The 19,096-nt window shown below is 40.1% G+C and overlaps 1 long non-coding RNA gene across 1 annotated transcript in view; it reads right to left on the bottom strand.

Annotated features, from left to right (window-relative positions):
• Positions 1-56: 56 nt before the first annotated feature.
• The window catches only part of LOC143684778 (uncharacterized), a 132,508-nt gene continuing 113,468 nt past the window's right edge, over positions 57-19,096 (bottom strand). The window contains exons 3-5 of the long non-coding RNA XR_013176163.1: positions 2,001-2,069; positions 690-778; positions 57-172 (exon numbers count right to left, since the gene is read on the bottom strand). This is a non-coding gene — a long non-coding RNA (uncharacterized LOC143684778). The remainder of the gene's footprint in view (positions 173-689; positions 779-2,000; positions 2,070-19,096) is intronic.

The raw sequence follows: 19,096 nt of genomic DNA, 5'->3' as shown, positions 1-19,096 counted from the left end.
GAAACAGAATTGGTCCATCACACGTGCTAGAAGCCTGTCAATAAAATGTTCCTGGAACAAAGGAGTCAGCGACAAAAGTTCTAATGTATAACATCAACAATCATCACAAAAACACACCTTCTAGAGTGGCCAAAATTCAAAGCACTTCTTATACCTCGTGGTTGGTGAATACCTAGTGGGAGATAAAATGGTTCAATCCTTTTGGAAAAGTTTGCAATTTTTTATAAACCCATAATGACCCAGTGACTTTGCAATTCTACTCTTGAGATTTTCCCAAATGAAATGAAATACGTCCTCAGAAAGACTAGCAAGCAAATCATCCAAACAAACTGATTCATAATATTAATTCATGTAAAACAAAAAACAAACCTCACAAACACTAATCTTAAGATGACTTTGTTTATCAGAATCACCAGGTCTTCTTTACTGTAACAGCTAGCTGCAGATAGTGCCTGAGCTTCCTTTAAATTTCACCCAAGTTTTAGAATACCAGATTGACAAACTAAATATGTTCTGCTTAGATTACTGACCCATCAAGATGTACAAGAAGCATCTATTTTCATTAAAATGAAATTTTTGACCAAAATATCAAGAGGTAATTGAAAGAAAATTCCAAGAAACAAAGATACACCACCATAAAAATGTACCAGGAAATGGTGGAAATTGCTTTTTTATAAACATACACATACTCTGTTGTGTAGAAATTCTTTCTTCAGACATTTCCTAGATTTGCCCTCAGGATCTTTGTCTACTTTCTCTTACTCAAACATGATATTACCTAGGAGGGAGAAGAGAGCATTAAAACACACAAATATTTATATATTGAAGGCTTGTTATTGGGTTCACATATTGAGTTTAAAAAACTGAAACCCTAAATGTCTGCAGAGAAGTGGACAAAAAAATGTACTATATATCTATACAGATTGCTACTCAGCAATAAAAAGAAACAAATTACTGCAGTTAGCATGGATTAACATAGAGACATCAGGCTGAGAGAAAAAAGCTGTTAAATTTTTACATATGTATTTGTTTGCTTCTTTGTCCTGCCAGGAAGCACATGGTTTCTGGATCAAGGACAGACTTCTTAAATTACTCACAGAATCTGTGTCAGTTTCCTATACCCCAATCCCCCAAGGGGTGATTCAATGAAAGCAGATGTCACTTGTGCATATGGTGGGTTTGCACTAAAGAGGAGCCGAAAATTATAAATCTTGGAGGTTATTTGAGTTGGCTGGCACAGCTGCCCATGCTTCCCTCCATAGGAGAAAGAGAGACCTTACATTAGAAACCTTTCTAGTGTAAACAAACCCTCCCTTGTTGGGGGGCAGGGAGGAGATGGCCTTTAGATCCATTAGCTTTTGGAATGTAAGTTCATGGCATTAGGGAAGAATAAACTGCAACTGTCCCTCTAACTTCCAAGGTATGGAATTATCTTTAACCCCAGGGGCCAGGACTTTTTGCTCAGAAGCCCTGACTCTGCAGATGCTTGCAAATACTCATGGAGCATTGTTTTCCAACAGAAGCCTGACATTAAAAAGCCCATATTGTAAAATTCAGTTTTTTGACTATTTAAAACATCGAAACTAATTTAGGGTGGCACAACATAGATCAGGGGTTGCCTGGAGCTGGGGCAAGTTGGATGATTGTCTGCAAAAGGAAGAAGGAATATATTTGAGGTGTTAAAAATGTTCTTATATCTTGATTTTGGTAAAAGTTTCATCATTGTAATCTTTGTTAAAGTGCATCAAATGGAATATTTAATATGCATGCATTTATATTAATTCTGGACTCCATGGTAATATTGTCCGCAAGCTCAGCTAAGAAAGAGTCCATTTCAGCTGTTTAAATGAAGACTCTAGGGGGACCTTCAGCCACACTGCTCCCACTCTTACTGATACATCACTGCTTGCACTCATATATATATGAAACGCATATTTGTGGTCCATATGCTCAGCTTTGTGCTTTGTGATATATGACAGGTAATGCTATAGCAGAGGTACCTATAAGTAGAGTTTCTGTTCTTCATTTCTTCCACTCCCAAGTCTCAGTCCTTGCATATCTCATGTTCTCTGTAATGATGATAATGATGGTTATAATAATAATAGCAATATCTCATGCATTGAGCACACTAATCCTTCAGAAATCATTCTATAATCTCACTTACTGTATATAGGAACTTGTCAGACTATCAACTGCAAGGTTTATTGAGCTATTCATTCCCATTTGTGGGTACAATACTCAAAAGTAATAAAATGCCCCCTTCCTTAGTTAAAATTTAGCTTTCTGATCTTGAATTTGATAACAAAAGCAAAGCGCCCCTGTACTTGCAACATGGATCACAGAAGCAGTTTTAAGCATGCTGGTTTGTTTGCATTTTTAATGGTGCTGCTAAAGAACAGAAATTAAACCATATCCTTAAAGTGGTGCAGTGATAGCTCTGTATAAAATGTATTTTAAATAAATATTTTTCTTCCATTATAAAGGTAATATGTTGTACTTTTGGAAAGTTTAGATGATATAGAGAAGGAGAGGAAAAGGAAGAGGAAAGGAAGAAGGAAAAGAAAAAGATGGAGGAGGAGAAGTGAATACCACACATAGCCCAACACTCAAACTCTCAGAAATCAGATTCTGTTAAAGGACCCATGAATTTTTAATGGCTTGTCCCTCAACTACTGACTTGTGACAGTTATAGCATCATTTCTTTGCTTTGCAGACTCCTCTGCCCCAACATCCTAGGGATAATACATCCTTGTGTTTGCATTGCAATCATTTAGGTCTTTTACAAGCATGAAAAAGGACTTTTGAGTACAGAGTCTTGTCTTCTCCCATCCCATGTAGAAATGACACAAACACTGGCTTTTTCTAGGCATAATTCACCTTGTTGATGTCCTATAATTCCTTAGGCTGGGAACACTTCATCTCATCCCAACTGTCTCCTAGTAATTTTTCTAAGAGACACCATCACAGGCCTATGATGTCTTCCCCATAAATATGAGCAGAGCTCCTTCTTTTTGATGGTTCTCTGGGAATAGGGAAGAAACAAGCAAATCCTGTCCTTGTGGATTGTCAGTAGGGAATGCAAGTTGCAGGTGTAGAAACATGAATCCAAGGCAAAAACCATGAATAGTGTAACAAGTGAATGAGAAGTGACTGGGAGGAATGAGTCTGAAACCACTGTACAGAAACTGGGATCAGTTAGCTAGAGGGTGGATGGTGAGAGCTAAGTTTCTCATTGTTAGAGGGGGAGATTACAAATAGGCAAGAGGATAAGACTGGAATGATCAATGTAGGGTAATGGATGGAAATCTAAGACTTCAGTGTGAGCTAACATGTGGCTTAATGTAAATACAGAGGTATACTTATACAAATAATTATAGAAGTTTGTCTATACTTGGTTTTGTGTAGGCCCAAAGATCCCCTTGCTCTCTTAGGTGAAAGTGCCTAGAAGTAACTTTACCCCAGTAACAGTAAGCACACGTAGCCCCCAGATCTTGGTTTCCAATAAAATGAACTAGAGGTTGCAGAGCTGGCTGTTTCTAGGACTAGGTCAGGAAATACACAAGATGATCCTGGAGTATCTTGTAATGTCAGAAAGCAAGAGCATGACTCAAACCAAAACAAAACAAGAAGACAATAGTGGAGATTTGTCAAAGAGACACAAGAACCAACAGAAAGCTCTCTGGATGGCCAAAGCTAGAAAAATTCAAGCAACAAAATAAGTGAAATAGTGTTGGATGATAAGCCAAACTAAAAACAAAAAACAGAAAACTATCCACACATATATAAATGGGGGAGAACAGACATCTCAAATACAAAATAATTCCCAGTAGTCCATGTCTCTACTCTGCCCTCAAGGAAGGCGTGCATAATAGGCTGCACATAGTGACTTCCTTCCAAAGACCACAGCAAGGAAAGGGAAAGGAAAGAGCAAACTTACAGTGAAGGAACCTGACAATGGTTGCCTCAGCTGGGGACCAAGGTCAGCATCAACCATGCTGTCATGTTGGTGATAAGCATCCTTGATAAAAACAGCACTTTGCCTTTGTGGTCTTCCCCCCACACACACACCAATAATTCTGTCTAGTCATCAGAAAATCATCACACAAATCCTGATTGAAGAACATTTTGCAAAATACCTGAGCAGTCATCCTCACAACTGCCAACGTCATCAAAAACCAGGAAAGCCTGAGAAACTGCTGCAGCCAAAAGGAGTCTAAAGAGAGTTACAACTGCATGTGCCATGGCATCCTGGATGGGATCCTGGGGCATATAAAGGGCATGGAAAATTTGAATAAAGCATGGACTCTAGTGAATAAGTGAATCAATATTATTTTATTAATTTTGGCACTATGATATCCTAATATAAGATATTAATAACGGGGGAGACTGGTGTGAGATATACAGCAAACCATTTTTGCAATGCTTCTAAAAATCTAAAACTTTCATGAAATTAAAAGTTTACTTAAAAAATAAGTGGAAAGAACCACTGAGGTTCAGAGGAGAGGAGAGAGAGATTTACAAGTTTTTTTTGAGACTTCCGGGAAGATGGCCGAATAGACTAGCTCTTGCTCCACGGAAAAGTTAGAGAAGGGACAGGAAAGCGACCAAGGTGGTGATTCGGGAATGCGGCTGACCTGGGAGAGGCTTCTGCACCACATGCAGCAGCCCTGGTTGCAGAGGCTAAGGAGTTGAGAGGCAGAAAGCTGGAGCCTGGCACGGAGGCATAGAGCCTGCAGGAGTACAAAGATGGGAGCCCAGGACTAGGAAGTAAGCCAGGCCAATGTTCTTTAGGCATGCTACCCTCAACAGTGCAGTCTCGTGACTGACAACTCACCCCAAAAGCCACGCACCTGAGCCCTGTCACCCACTCCCATTCCCTGTGCTCCAGGCACCCCGCCCCACCTGCCCCCAGTGCATGTACCTGCCCCTCACCCCAACCCCAAGTGCAGCCCAACCCACCTCTCCTGCATCCCTCCTGAGCACTACCTCCTACTCCCTGTTCCCTGCAGGCTGTTGCCAGCACATAAATGCTGGGGACACCAATCTTCATACTTAGGCTATGCCTCCCACTCTCCCCCACACCACATAGAGTCACATAGCCTCACTCCTCCTTACCTGAGCTCTGTGCATCTGTTTATGGCACTCCCAGGCCCACGCATGTGCATGGACCTCCAATCATGTCATTCAGCTCTGGGAACCACACTTTACAGCAGTCCTAGAACCTCGCATACACATAGCCTTCAGCCACACTTCCCAGCTCTGAGATAGTGCTGACCTGCATAGCCAGGTCACATCTGCCCACAGTCCACAAAGGCATAATACCGACCTGCTGCCACAGGTCTACCCATGCGCACAAAGGGCCCCATGCCTTAGACTAGTGCACACCAGGATTACGGCCCCCAGACTGGTGTACCTGCACAGCTACATTCTTCCTGGCCACTGGGCACCCATGTTCACAAGCATCAGTGTAACATCTCCAACCTGCACCCATACCTGCCCTGAAGCAAATTACCACACTGAGGGCCCACCCTCTGCCCTGGTCCCTTCTGTAAAACCATCTCACAAACACAAGACCTTAGACAACTGAAAGAAATTAACTCCCAAAGTAAATCAATCAAAATATTTACATGCCACAAAGACAGGAGAAAATCACTAAGCACATCACAATGCAGACAGATATAGCCCTGCCTAATGACCAAATTAAAACACCAGAGGAGACACAGATATTAGAACAACTAATCAAAGATGTTCATACAACTCTACTTAATAAAATAAGGGATAGCAAATGACATGAAGGAGGTCAGGAAGACAGTAGTGGGGCATAAAGAGGAATTTAAAAGAATAAATAGAAAAATAACAGATATTACAGAGATTAAAGACTATGTTGACCAAATAAAAAACATGTTAGAGATACACAATACCAGATTTGAAGAGACAGAAAAAAGAATAACTGATATAGAGGACAGGATAACTGACTTCAAACACTCAAAACAGCCAATGGCAAAAAAGATGGAAAAAATTAAATGGGAACTCAGGGAAATGATAGACAAAACGAAAGTGCACAAGTATAAGAATCATTGGGTTCCAGAAGGAGAAGAGAGGAGTAAAGGGCTAGGAAGAGTAGTTGAGGATATAATGAGGGAAAACTTCCCAACCTTCATAAAGGACAAAAACATACACGTCAAAGAAGTCCAAATAGGCGTTCTGCAAGGCACATACTAATCCGTCTGTCAAATGTTGCAGAGAAGCAGAAAATCCTGAAAGCGGCAAGAGAAAAACAATCTACTACACACAAGGGAAACCAAATAAGACTGAGTTCACACTACTCAGCCAATAATTCTGTACCCAGACAAAATGTCCTTTAAATCTGAGGGAGAGATTAAAGCTTTCACAGACAAAGAAATCCTGAATTTGTCAACAAGAGACCGGCCCTACAAGAAATACTAAAAGGAGTTCTGCCAGCTGAAAAAAACAAAAGACAGGAGAGGGAGGTCTGGAGGAGGGCACAGAACTGAAGAGTACCACTAAGGGTAATTTAAAGAATACAAAGAGAAAGAGGTAAAAGAATATATAGATCTGACAAATAAAATAAGAAAGATAAGATGTTGGAATCAAAAACACATTTTCAGTAATAACTTTGAATGTTAATGGACTAAACTTATCAATTAAAAAGATATAGATTGGCAGAATGGATTAAAAAACATAATCCAGCTATATGCTACTTACAAGAAACTCATCTTAGACACAAGGATACAAATAGATTGAAAGTGAAAGGATGGGAAAAGATTTTCCACACAAGTTGTAACCAAAAGAAAGCAGGAGTAGCTATACTAATACCGGACAAAATAGACTTTAAATGTAAAGACATCATAAGAGACAAAGAAGAACACCATATACTAATTAAAGGGTCAACTCACCAAGAAGATAAAACAATCATAAATGTTTATGCTTCCAATCAAGGAGTTCCAAAGTACATGAGACAGACATTGTCAAAACTGAATGGAGCAATAGATGTTTCAACGATAATGTAGGAGACTTCAATACACTGCTCTTCTCTATAGATAGAACAACCAGACAGAAGATCAGCAAGGAAATAGAGAAGTTGAATAACTTGATAAATGAATTAAATCTAACAGACATATATAGGTCGTTGCACCCCAAAGCACAAGGTTATACAGTCTTCTTTGGTGTTCATGCAACATTCTCCAGGATATGTCATATGCTGGGGCAAAAAATGCGTCTTTATAAATGTAAAAATATTGAACTTATTCAAAGCACTTTCTCTGATCACAATGGGATGAAGCTGGATCTCAATTATCACCAAAGAACGAGAACATTCACAAATATATGGAGATTAAATAACACACTCTTAGAAAGCTTTTTTGGATCTATCAACACATCTGAACACCCATTTAACCTCTGAAGAAACCCAGAGAAATCCAGCCTTCAACCTAAGATCACATGGAAAATTCTGGGTGAAGTATACTTGGATGTTTATTCTATATTATTGGTAATACATTTCAATATTGAAATGATCTCACCAATAAAAGTAATCATAGTTGAATTGAAAAATGTGAAGGATGAGAAATTAGGATAAGAATAGAAGGAGCACTTGTGTCCACATTGAGTAACTAGTACCTATCATTTGCCTGATACATAGTTTTCAAAATGCATGCAACATTAGCTCAGTCAATCTGTGCAATCTCACCATCAACTTCTGGAGTGGGATTTATAATCTACACCTCACAGAGGCTGGATGTATGCAGCAGAGCGAGGGACCCCTTGCCAGCTATGGCAGAGTATAAGTGCATATTTAGCATCTCCTCTCTGTTGGTCTGGAGTGCAGCCCTTTATTTGGGGGAATTTATTTTCTTATTCTCCATAAGATTTTGGAAAGGGGGCTATCAGGTAAGAACTTTATCTGCCCCATCCACACAAGCAGGCTTGCCAAGCAGAGTTCCTTACTCTCTAGATTCATCAAAGCAGATCCAGAAAGGCAGAAGGAAGCTCCTCAAACCATCCTGCTGGAGCCACTTCCCCTTTGGCTTGTTCCATTATGTGAGTGGATCACTTTGCCATAAATTGATTTGTATACTTCTTTACCCTTTCTGTGAACAGATGGGTCCTGTCAAAAACTATCTGAGTGTTTCTTCAGTGACAGTCACACTGAGAAAGCTGGCCCCTGCAATATAAAGAATGTCACATTGTCCTTTCTTCTGTTTTTAGTGTCTTCCATAAATGCTGGAGTTAAGTTCCTTAACTTCTTTGCAACAATGCCAAACAAAGCAAATTACCTTCATGCTTGCTGAATTAACAAATAAAGGAACAAATAAATGGGAAAATAAAGTCACCAAAGTCACAAACCCGTAGATCTCTCTTAGCCCTGAGGATCCAAAAACTTCCCAAGTCCAGAGCAGAACCATTTATTTTTTCCCTACTCTCCCTGTTTTTGTCTCCTCTGACAATGTGTTGCCTTCCACACTGTATCTAGAAGTTACCGCTTCCTTACCTCCATCCTTTATAACAGTAATTCTCCAAGAAGCCCTGAGGCTCTTTCAATTTTCTCTCCAATGGTTTTCTTTCTTTTTATTTATATTGGGCAAATAAATGAGAAAATGTTATTTATCTTTACCTATATGGTTTTTGTTTTTGGTTTTGGTTTTGTTTTTTGTTCAAGCACACATCATGCAACGGTTGACTTAAATAATGGGAATTTATTAGCCCAGTTTTGAGTGGGAAAAAGTCCAAATCAAGGCATCATCAACATGATGCTTATTTCCCAAAGACTGGCTTTAGGGGATTGGCTGCCAGCAATCCTTGGTCCTGGACTCCGCTCTTAGGTGGCAATGTACACAGTTGCCTGTCCCGGCCCTTCATTCTCTTCCAGGTTCCATTGACTCAGCTTCTGGCAGCTCCCTCTGTGGCTTTCTTCCTCTATCAGAATTTCATTACACTTATAAAGGACTCCAATAATTGGATTAAGACCCATCCTGATTGAGCTGGGCCACATCTTAACTGAAGTAACCTCATCAAAAAGTCTACTGACAATGGGTTTACACCTACACGAAAGGATTAAATTTAGGAACGTGCTTTTCTGGGGTACAGACAACTCCAAACCACCACATTATTTAATCAGAAATGTGACACAGAAACCATACTCACTGTCATTTCCTCACATTTTCACTGTTCTTGAAGGTAACCTATGAGAAATCCCACACATGGGCCCTTTGCACATTCTGGGAGGTTTGACTGTAGGTGAGGGTCGTAAGTTTTATTTTTGCCATTTCTCTGCCTGAATTTTACTTATTGCACCAACATCATCAAGGAATGGTAATAAAAAGAAAATACCCAACTTCCCTCCCATCTAATTTTTAAGCATGTAAAATTCTCCCTTTGTGGATAGAAATTTTCTATATTATGGTTACTCAACTGTAGTCATGTGTCAAACTCTTCAAAATGTGTGCTTAAAGGTATGATTTTTTAGTCCTGGTCATACAATCTGTGTTTCATAAGTATTTGCTAGCACCTCAGGAAAGAAAAACTTCCGAAACCAAAGGGAGATAAAATTTGTTTCCATAGGCATAATTAGAAACATATTCTTATTGTTAGAAAAAATACACATATAATGTTGTACATTAAAAATTAATACCCAATTTTAAAAGTGTCAATTTTACTAAATATGAAGTATATTTCAAGAAACCTAGCCAAGAAATATGTTTTAAAGTGTCTTCCTGTGACTTCTCTTGGAGACATAATTGTATGATATTATATTAAAAGTGTCTCTATAATTTTCTTAGGTCTCAATTCTCTTAACATATTTTTAAGTGTCTTTCCATTTTACTACACTGCCCTGAAGCAGTGATCCAAGAAACTGCTTTCTAGATACAGTCAGGGTCTCTAATCACCAGACAGAAAAAAAAAAATGGCTAAACCAGTGAGTTGCACCATCTGGCAAACTCAACATCCTTAAAACACTTTTTGGTGTTACGAAAGTAACTAAATTCAATTGTAAAATTGATTTAGAACACCACCAATCAAATATCCTGCTTTAATTGTAGTGGACATGCCAGAATACTCTATTGTAAATGATCCGGGAAAAGACTCCCTTCAGAGGCAGGAGCTACAGCAGGTCAGGACCGGCCTCTCGTCTCCTTCCCTCTGGTTTTTCCCCAGTGTGACGCCAAGTTTGATCCATATATAATTGTAAAGATTACTATAAACATGCACCTGCCCTGAATTGCGTAAGTCCAGATCACTTTTTGTACTCCGTATTCGTCACTGAAATGAAACATCTGGATAGGAATAGGAAGGCGCCCAAATGGAAAAACCACAGCCAACTTTAAAAACATAATTTTACATTATTGTTGTCAGTACCTACTCAGCATTTCACATTCTTTTCACTTGTTATTTCCTTAGTCAATTGCATAGCTAACCAGGACCTTCAGAATGGGCAATAAAAATGATCAGAGTAATAAAAAATTCCAAGGCTCAGATTTCCAAAAGTGAGACTTGACATGGGCCCACCAAATGTTCTTCCTTAAATGCTGAAAGCAATACTGGATACTTTCTCCAATTGCCTCTCCCATGGGCCTTGCTTTCCCCAAAATTCTCCTATTACAAAGGCCCATCACACGGTCAGGTCATAACCTCCTAAAACCCTAAATGCTCTGCAAACTCTTCCAACTCCAATAGCCCCAGAAGGCAGGTGCAGACCGAAAGCAGAGGCCTAAAGTGAACTGTGTGTTCTGCCATTTCTTGCACAAGGGATAAAACACTCCATGAGTGAAAGAAATCAAAATGGTTATGAAAAGCAAAAGTGACTTAGGCAAAATAAATATATCAAAAAAGACAAGTCAAGCACCCAGTAGGGGCTCTGATAGATCTAGGTGCAGTTAGGGGGAGGTGGAGAGTGAGAACCTGAAGAAGCTCATGGGCAGTGAGACAAAGGACTTGGGCAACAAGGGGATGACTTTGTAGGACAAGCAAGATTATGAAGGAAATGCATTATTTGGACAGCGGAAGACATGGCCATTTCAGACAAGGTGAGCACACAAAGAGGAGTGCAGAGGGAGGAAGTGGCAATGCATGGGGAATGATGGAAGAGACTCAACAGGACTAGGGCAGGGAAAGGGAAAGGTGTGGCTAGGACCAGGTGACTCAACCTTTTCCCAGGATGAATTCAAGGTGAATTCATGTGATGTAATGGGTTAAATGGTGTCCTGTAAAAAGGCATGTTGAAGTTCTAATCCCCAATACATCAGTATGTGACCTTACTGGAAATAAGGTCATTACATGTGAAATTAGTTAAAATTAAGTCATCCTGGGGTAGGGTGGGCCATTAAAGAAGAGGAGAAAAGACACACAGACAGAAGGGGGAACACTATGTGATGACAGAATCATAGAATGAAGTGATGCATCTGCAAGCCAAGGAATGCCAAGGATTGCGAGCAGACACCAGAAACTAGTAGAGGCAAGAGAGGATTCTCCCCTTCAGGTTTCAAAAGGAGCATGTCCTTGCCAACACCTTGATTCCAGACTTCCAGCTTCCAGAACTGTGAGACAATAAATTTCTATTTCTCTAAGCCACTAAGTTTGTCCTACTTTGTTTGAACAGCCTAGGAAATTAAAACATATGATGCATTCATAGCTATGCTTAAAAGCCTTCTTGTATTCCTTACATTTACAGGGCTTTTCCCCAGTGTGGAATCTCTGATGCCAAATAAGTTTTGATTTGTAACCGAAGGTCCCTTTATTTATAGGGCTTTACTGTGAAACCTCTGAGGTTGAAGAAGTTGGGAATTTTGACTAAAACTTTTGACTAAAAGTTCCCACATTCTTGGTATGAGTAAAACTGCTCCCGCACCAGTGTGAATTTTCTGATGCCATGAAAGTTTTATGTTTTATCTGAAGGGTTTCCCACACTATTTCCACCATAGTGCTTCTCATCTGTGTAAATTCTCTGATGCTGGTAAAGGCCCAAATATTGGTTAAATCTCTACCACAATCACCACACTTACAAAGCCTCTGTTTTCTAAAAATGCTCTGATTTGTTTCTTTCCAATTTCTTGGCTATCTCCTTTCTTTCAATGGCCAAAGACTATCAATTATGAGTGGCTGTCAAATCTTCATCATCTCTGTCCTTTGTTTTCTGTACTGGATCATACAGCTGCAGCTTTTACAAACTGCTGATGAAGTCAGCCGCTGGGGAACATCCATCAGAGCCCCTTGCCCTTAATACTGGTTTGTGGGATTCACTTCTTTCAGAAATGTTTGGCTTTGGAGTTTGTTCTTCATGCTCAGTCTTTCTTTCCCACCTCTGTAGGCACCTCTCAGGGCCCCTCTTTTCATGGTTGCCCAAGGACCTGTACCCAGAGTTCTTCACTTCATTTGAGCTAGGCTATCAGCTTAAGCATTTTCCTTACATATATAGCAGAATAAACATAAATAGTTATAATTTTTGCTTCAACCATCAAATACTATTCAGAAAACTTAGAAAATTAAGAATATACTATTACATTTACCCTGATTTTACATATTCTGACATTCTTTCCTTTCTGAAGTCCCAAACCCTCTTCTCTCATCCTTCCTGTTTGGAGGGCTTCCCTTAACTATTCTGTAAGGATAGGTCTGCCAACAACAAACTCTCTTAGTTACCCTTCATCTGAGAATGTCTTCATTTCTTCCTTGTTCCTGCAGTGTATTTTCTAGATGTTCATTCATAGTTCTTTTCTTTCAGCACTTAAGTGATCTTCTACCATTTCCTCCTAGCCTCCATAGTTTTAGATGAGAAATCCTCTGTTATCTGAATCAGTGTTTCCCTGTTTATTACGCATGGATCCTTCTGGTTACTTTCAAGATATTTTTCTTTGTTTTTAGTTTTTATAAGTTTAATGATGATGTTTTTGGGTATGTATTTCTTTAGGTCTATCCCTTTTTGAAGTTTACACAGCATCTTGAATCTGTAGGCTAATATTATTGTCAACTTTGGCAAGTTTTCAGCCTTTATTTCCTGAAGTACCTTTCTAGAGGCACCTTATCTTTCCCGTCTCAGTATCCAATGATACAAATGTTACATTTTTCATTTCTCACAGACAATATTCTCACTGTTATTCAGATTGGGCAATTTCTATTTTCTCTCTTTAAATATACTGATTTTCTTTGGTCATATTCATTCTGCTGTCAAGCCCTGTAAGTTTTAAATTTTATCCACTATATTTTTCTGTTCTACAATTTCTTTCAATTCTATTTCATACCTTCTATTTCTTTGGTAAGTCTATTTTCCCCCCATTTGTTTCAAGAATATTTGTTTTTGCTCCACAGCATTTTTATGACAGGTACATTAAAATTCTTGTCAGATAATTCCAGCTTGTTCTGATCTTCCTGGTTCTTTATATGAGTGAATTTGCTGGACATTTACTGGACATTTTGCATATTAGGCTTGGGACTCTGGATAACACTTACCACTTCTGTTTTTGCAGGTGGTCACCATGCTTAGGTTTAGCATGTAGTCCTTATCTACATATCTACATTTTTGAGCTGCGGTTCTATGCCAATTTATTTTTCAAAGTCCTTGAAGTATTATTATGGTTTGTTTCATTTATCTAGAACTGCTGGAGCTCCTATTTACACCCTATTTGTATTGCTCTTGGGGACAAATTATGTTTTTCCAAGTCTGGTGAGCCTAGGTGGTGGGTGGGGACACTGAGCCAATTGTGCAAAAAGTTCTTCTCCTGACCACTTAGTGTCACTAGCTGTGGATGAGAGACCCCAGGACCATGGAGCGGAGAGTGCTTTTCCAGGCTCTCTATCTGGACCACTCAGTACAGATGGGGATCCCAGAAGGTCCATGCTGGTGCCATGCTTGGGGTTGAAAACTGCCTTCCTGGACCATATGGTGCTGCTAGGTAGAGAGAGGCCCTTGGGATTGAGTCCATTTTCCCAAGCCTACTCCACAGTGGCAGCAGGGCTCCCACTCCACTGTAGCTGGTGCTGCCAGGAAAGAAAACCACCTACCTGGCCTGCCTCTTGCCACTGTGCCAAGAGTCAGGAGAAGCCATTCTGGACAACCTCCATTGCCAAGGGGATGATGAAGAGACACTGGGCCCTCACCACCATCTGAGGGGATGGGAGATGACAGATTTTCACATTTTCTGTCACTCATTGTATGTTCAGGAGATACTGGAGTTCTGTACTGTTCTTCAAATTCTGGAGTGCCTAGCCAGTCCACGTTCCTCTTTCTACCCTTAAGAGTTCTCTCATGACAGTCTGCCATATTATTTCCAGGTAATTTTAGTTGTGCTTAGTGCATAGGAGCAAAGAGAAATCAGGCCACCAACTTACCTACAACTTATTATCTCCTGTTTCTGTAAACCGAGTATTATTGTAACATAACCATGCCAACCCATTTAAATAATGCCTATGACTGATTCAATGTTACAACCACAGAATCAAATAGTGGCGATATAGACCATAGGCCTGCAAAATAAAATCTTTACTATCTGGCCCTTTACAGATTCAGTTTGCTGACCCCTGGTTTACATGTACTCTTAAAAACAGGTAGAGTTAAATAACCACTACATACATAGGAACAGAGATAAGAATTCCCATACACTTCTTGTCAGTGTCAAAAGGAAAATAAAATTGAAAAAAGAACCAAGAATTCCAATGAAAATATCTTTAAATAAAGCAGACAAAACATAGTTTTAAATTTAGGTAAAGCAAAAGATGAAAGAAGTTATTACCAGCAGAATTAATGAAGTGTTTCAAGGGGAAAGAAATAACACCAAAAGGAATGCCAGAAGTATGCAAACAGAGTAATAAAGAAGATGAGAAATGACTGATATAGGAAAGGATATAAAACATTTTTCTTGTTTATGAAATTCCTTCAACAGTTCATTTCTAAATGAGTTTATAGCAAAAATGGAAGTGAAGTTTATGCACAGTAGTAAGGAGCAAGCAAATGGGAGTATATTGTTATATGGATTTTGTATCATACCTGACGTGTTCTAATATTAGTTCAAGATAGACTATGATGCATTAAATGTGTTAGCTGTAAACCTTAGAACAACCACTAATAAAAAATGAAACAGAACTATAGCTGATGAACTAATAGTGAAGATATACTAGAATCACAGAAAGAGGAAGGAGAAGGAAGAAGAAGAGAGGAGGAGGAGAAAGAGGAAAAGGATAGAAAAAGGAACAGATGGGAAAATATAAAATTAATAAGAAGGTATTAAGTATAAACCCAAGCATGTCAATAGTTATTCTAAATATAAATAATCCAAACACACCAATGAAAAGACAGAGAGCAGATAGCACCAAAAAACTAGATCCAACTCTATGCTGTCTATAAGAAAGCTGCTTGAAGTAGAAAAACACAGATGGGTTAAAAATAAAGGATGGAAATACTTCCACTTCTATGCAGATGTCCCTTTTGCTCCTGCTAAGTTCAACTAAAGACCTTGGTCATTTTATATAAAACATATGAAAACTTTCAAAGTAGACTGAAGAACGCAGCCTGGCCAGGAACCTAAGATGCAAGGAATGAGGTGGTGGTGAGTTTTCTGGTATTCTTTTTGCCTCCGATATTCAGAATTGAAACTGGAAAATACTGGCAAAATACCCACTGTTGCAGACCATAAAAGCTCCAAGAAAACCCTGCTCTCCCTAACTAGAGGAGCAGGAAAGGGACAGACTAGCAAGACAGAAAATTTTAGACCATAGCCACTTTATGCCAGCCAAAAACACACAGAAAATATGAACAGTGGCCCCACAATCACATCTGCACCAGCAAAGACCTATGTACACAGACAAGTCTTCCATCCTCACCAGACAGTAAGACAGTGCTGAACGTCCCTGCCAGGGTAGCCTCAGAAAAGGCTGCCTATGGGGCAGGGCCTTTCAGCCTTGCCATCCAGTAACAAGCCTACCACTCATTGCAGTGCCAGTGAAGACTGAGGAGCTAAAACCCCTACCATCATCAAGTAGTAATGAGGAACTATCTCCCTCTATGTCAACGCACATTGAGTGAGGAGACTAGACATCTTCCTCCACTTGGCTATACTGAGGTGGTCCCCAACTTCATTTTTCTCATGGATGAGAAGCTATTTCAGAATAGTAAGGTTAAAAATACAAGCTAAAATATGTGTATAGAAAGACAGATAGATGGATGGGTGAACAAAATAACAAAACAGCTCCAGATAAAAGAAACTCAAGAGGCAAGCCAGGAACTGTTAATTTTAACAGAAGTTCCTTTATCTGCACAGTTGTTCTCTTTCTCTATTTGACACTGGCCCTTGCTTGACACTCTCCCATTCCACAGGCGGGAACACAATGGGCCTGAATGTCCTCACACAGCAGACTCGACCCTGGAGGCTGAGAGGAGGGTAGGTGTTAGACTTACGAGAATGCGAATATCTATTGGCAGTGCTGTGCTATCAGCTTTGTAGGACACAGCACCACAGCTCACGGGGAGGTGCAGAAGGACATTTCAGAAGTGTTTTAGTGTGCCAAAGCTTCCAGAATGCAACACACCACAGAAGGTTTGGCTTTTAATAAGAAGATTTATTTAGTTACAAATTTATAGTTCTTCAGAGGAAAGGCAGCTAGCTCTCATCTGAGTTTCTCCATCACATGGGAAGGCACACAAGCAAGACTGCTGGCCTTCTCTCCTGCCTTCTGGGTTACAGTGGCTTTCCCCGGGGTGATTCCTTTCTGCATTGCCAAATGTCTGGGTCTGAGCTCCAAGTGCTTCGGCTGTGCTGTCGAGCTCCCTCCCGACCTTTCTCTTTTAAGCCTCCAGCTAATTAAACTAAATGTCACTCATTGTGGAAGGCAATCCCCTTAGTTGACTGCAAATATAATCAGCCATAGATGAGTTTCCCATGCTAATGATTCAAGGCCACAGCAACAGAACAACTGGGCACCATCACCTGGCCAAGTTGGCACCTGAACGTAACTATCACAAGAAGTGATTCCACCTTGAAGGTTTAATGATTAGATGGCTGTGGCGATGTCTGAGCTACAATCCCAGAGACGGACAGCCATGAAACTAGATAAAGAGAGAACCAACTGGGTCTCTCTTTAATAGCTTCGAAACAGAGAGTCTTTAGCTGAGATGTCGTGTAACAGACACTAAAATTTAAAACAATACCAAACTTCTAGAATCATGTCATTAGGAAGAAAGAGGAGAGGAAGAGGAGAAGGATGAGGAAGATGATGATGGGGAAGGAGAAGAAGAAAAGTCACCTTGGCTTCACCATATTTTTAAAAATAATACCATCAACAAAAGCATACACACTGAAATCATAATGCTTCTCTCTGCAATGTGGGAATGGGGGTGGAAGTGGGTCTGGGACACAGGAAGGGACGCAAGCAGGGTGAGAGAAAGGTGGGAGGGAAAGAGTTCTTGCTTACAGAATTTTCCCCTTTTCTCCCCTCTGTTTTGCTCATTTGTTGTGGTTACCATATTGCCATTGTACCAGCAAGGCAGGAGCTAAGATATTGAAAATCATTTTAAATCTGCCCAAAGGAAAAGAATGACAAGCCATTCAGTTTTAAAACAAAGTTACAATAGTTGAACTATAAACTAAAATGCTAACTTTGAAGGGGTCTCCAAAGCCTTTGACAGGCATAAATGGAAAAAATCCATTTTCTCTCCAAGAAGAGGCTCTCTGCCACAGCCGTCCTGTACGTAAACACAATTACCACGGGAAGAGAGCATTTTTGTGGTGTATCAACTGAAAAAAATTACCAGACTTCTCTTTCTTGTGGTATTTGAACTGAACACAAGGAAACCTTCTCAGCAGGATTCTCATAGAACCGGCCTAGCGATTCCTAAAGAAAAGAAATCCAAGACATTGCTTATGTATGTCAGACAGAATCAGGCATCAGAAGAAAGCCGGCGGCGGGATGGGAAGGCAGGAAAAAGAAAACGAGTATTTTACACCTAAAATTATTTTGAAAATATCTATTTGATACAGTTCTAATATCATTTTTTCCCAAGAACACGTTAGGGCATGTTATAATCCCAAATCACTTTGTTAAAATCCGTTCCTCTCTAGAATACTGTTATATTACTTGCAAATAATCACAGAATAATCATGAGATGCTTACAAGGTTTGCCTTTTTCAACATTTGCGCTGGCCAGAGATAAATTACTTCAAACACATTTCACAGACTTTTTCCCCTCTCTCTGTTTTAATTTCATTGCATCTCAATTACCTGGGATTATTAACATCTTAGAATGACACACTTGCATCACATAAGTGGTGTGTGAAGTTTCCAGTAATCATCACAGCAGTGAGAGCAGCAGCATGAGAGCCCGGGAGCCTGGGGCAGTGGCACCTGGTAGCCCTGTTCGGGGCTGAACCCATCTTCTAAGCTTCTCTGCTGACTAACTGGACTTGGGAACTGCCAGATATGACCCCAAATTCTCCTACTTCACTGCTTTCCAGAGGTTTCTCACATTGCACCCAAAGGGATATTGTGAAAGTACAAATGTGCCCTGATAATCTCCTGTTTAAATTCTTTACTTTTCTGATAAGGTCCACCATCCTTAACCAGGACACCTGCCGGTACACTCTGGACCTGCCATCCCCACTCCACCCACCCGGCAGCTTCATCCACCACCAGGGCTCCATCCCACTTAGGCCTCCACAGGCAGCATTCATTCAGCCTGGACCAGCTTCCCTCCTTTGTCTGTCAACTTCTAGGTATCATACAGGGAGGAGGAAAATCTTCTGCATCAAGCTCTGCTATGTATTTTCCAAGTCCACCTCCTTTTTAGCTGTACCACACTGGTTGTTCAGGATGACCAGGTAACTGGGTTCTGGCAGATGAAACAAGAGCAGCCTAGCTTACAGAAGTCTCCTCTGGGTGCTTTTCTAGGCTTTTGCCTTTTTAGTGATGGTGACATCAAGGGCAACAGTGGAACAAAATGTTGGGAAATGAGAAAGCAGTCTCATCCTAGGCTCTTGAGTGACTAAATGGAGTAGAGCTGCTGAAGACTAGAACACCAGCCCCGGACTCTTCCAGGAGGGAGAAATACTCTTCTTGGGTTTTAGGTAACGGAAATTTTGAGTTTTTCTGATCCTGT

Source organism: Tamandua tetradactyla, chromosome 1 (assembly GCF_023851605.1).
Source record: "Tamandua tetradactyla isolate mTamTet1 chromosome 1, mTamTet1.pri, whole genome shotgun sequence".
Lineage (NCBI taxonomy): Eukaryota > Metazoa > Chordata > Mammalia > Pilosa > Myrmecophagidae > Tamandua > Tamandua tetradactyla.
This window is presented reverse-complemented; position numbering and strand designations above follow the sequence as displayed.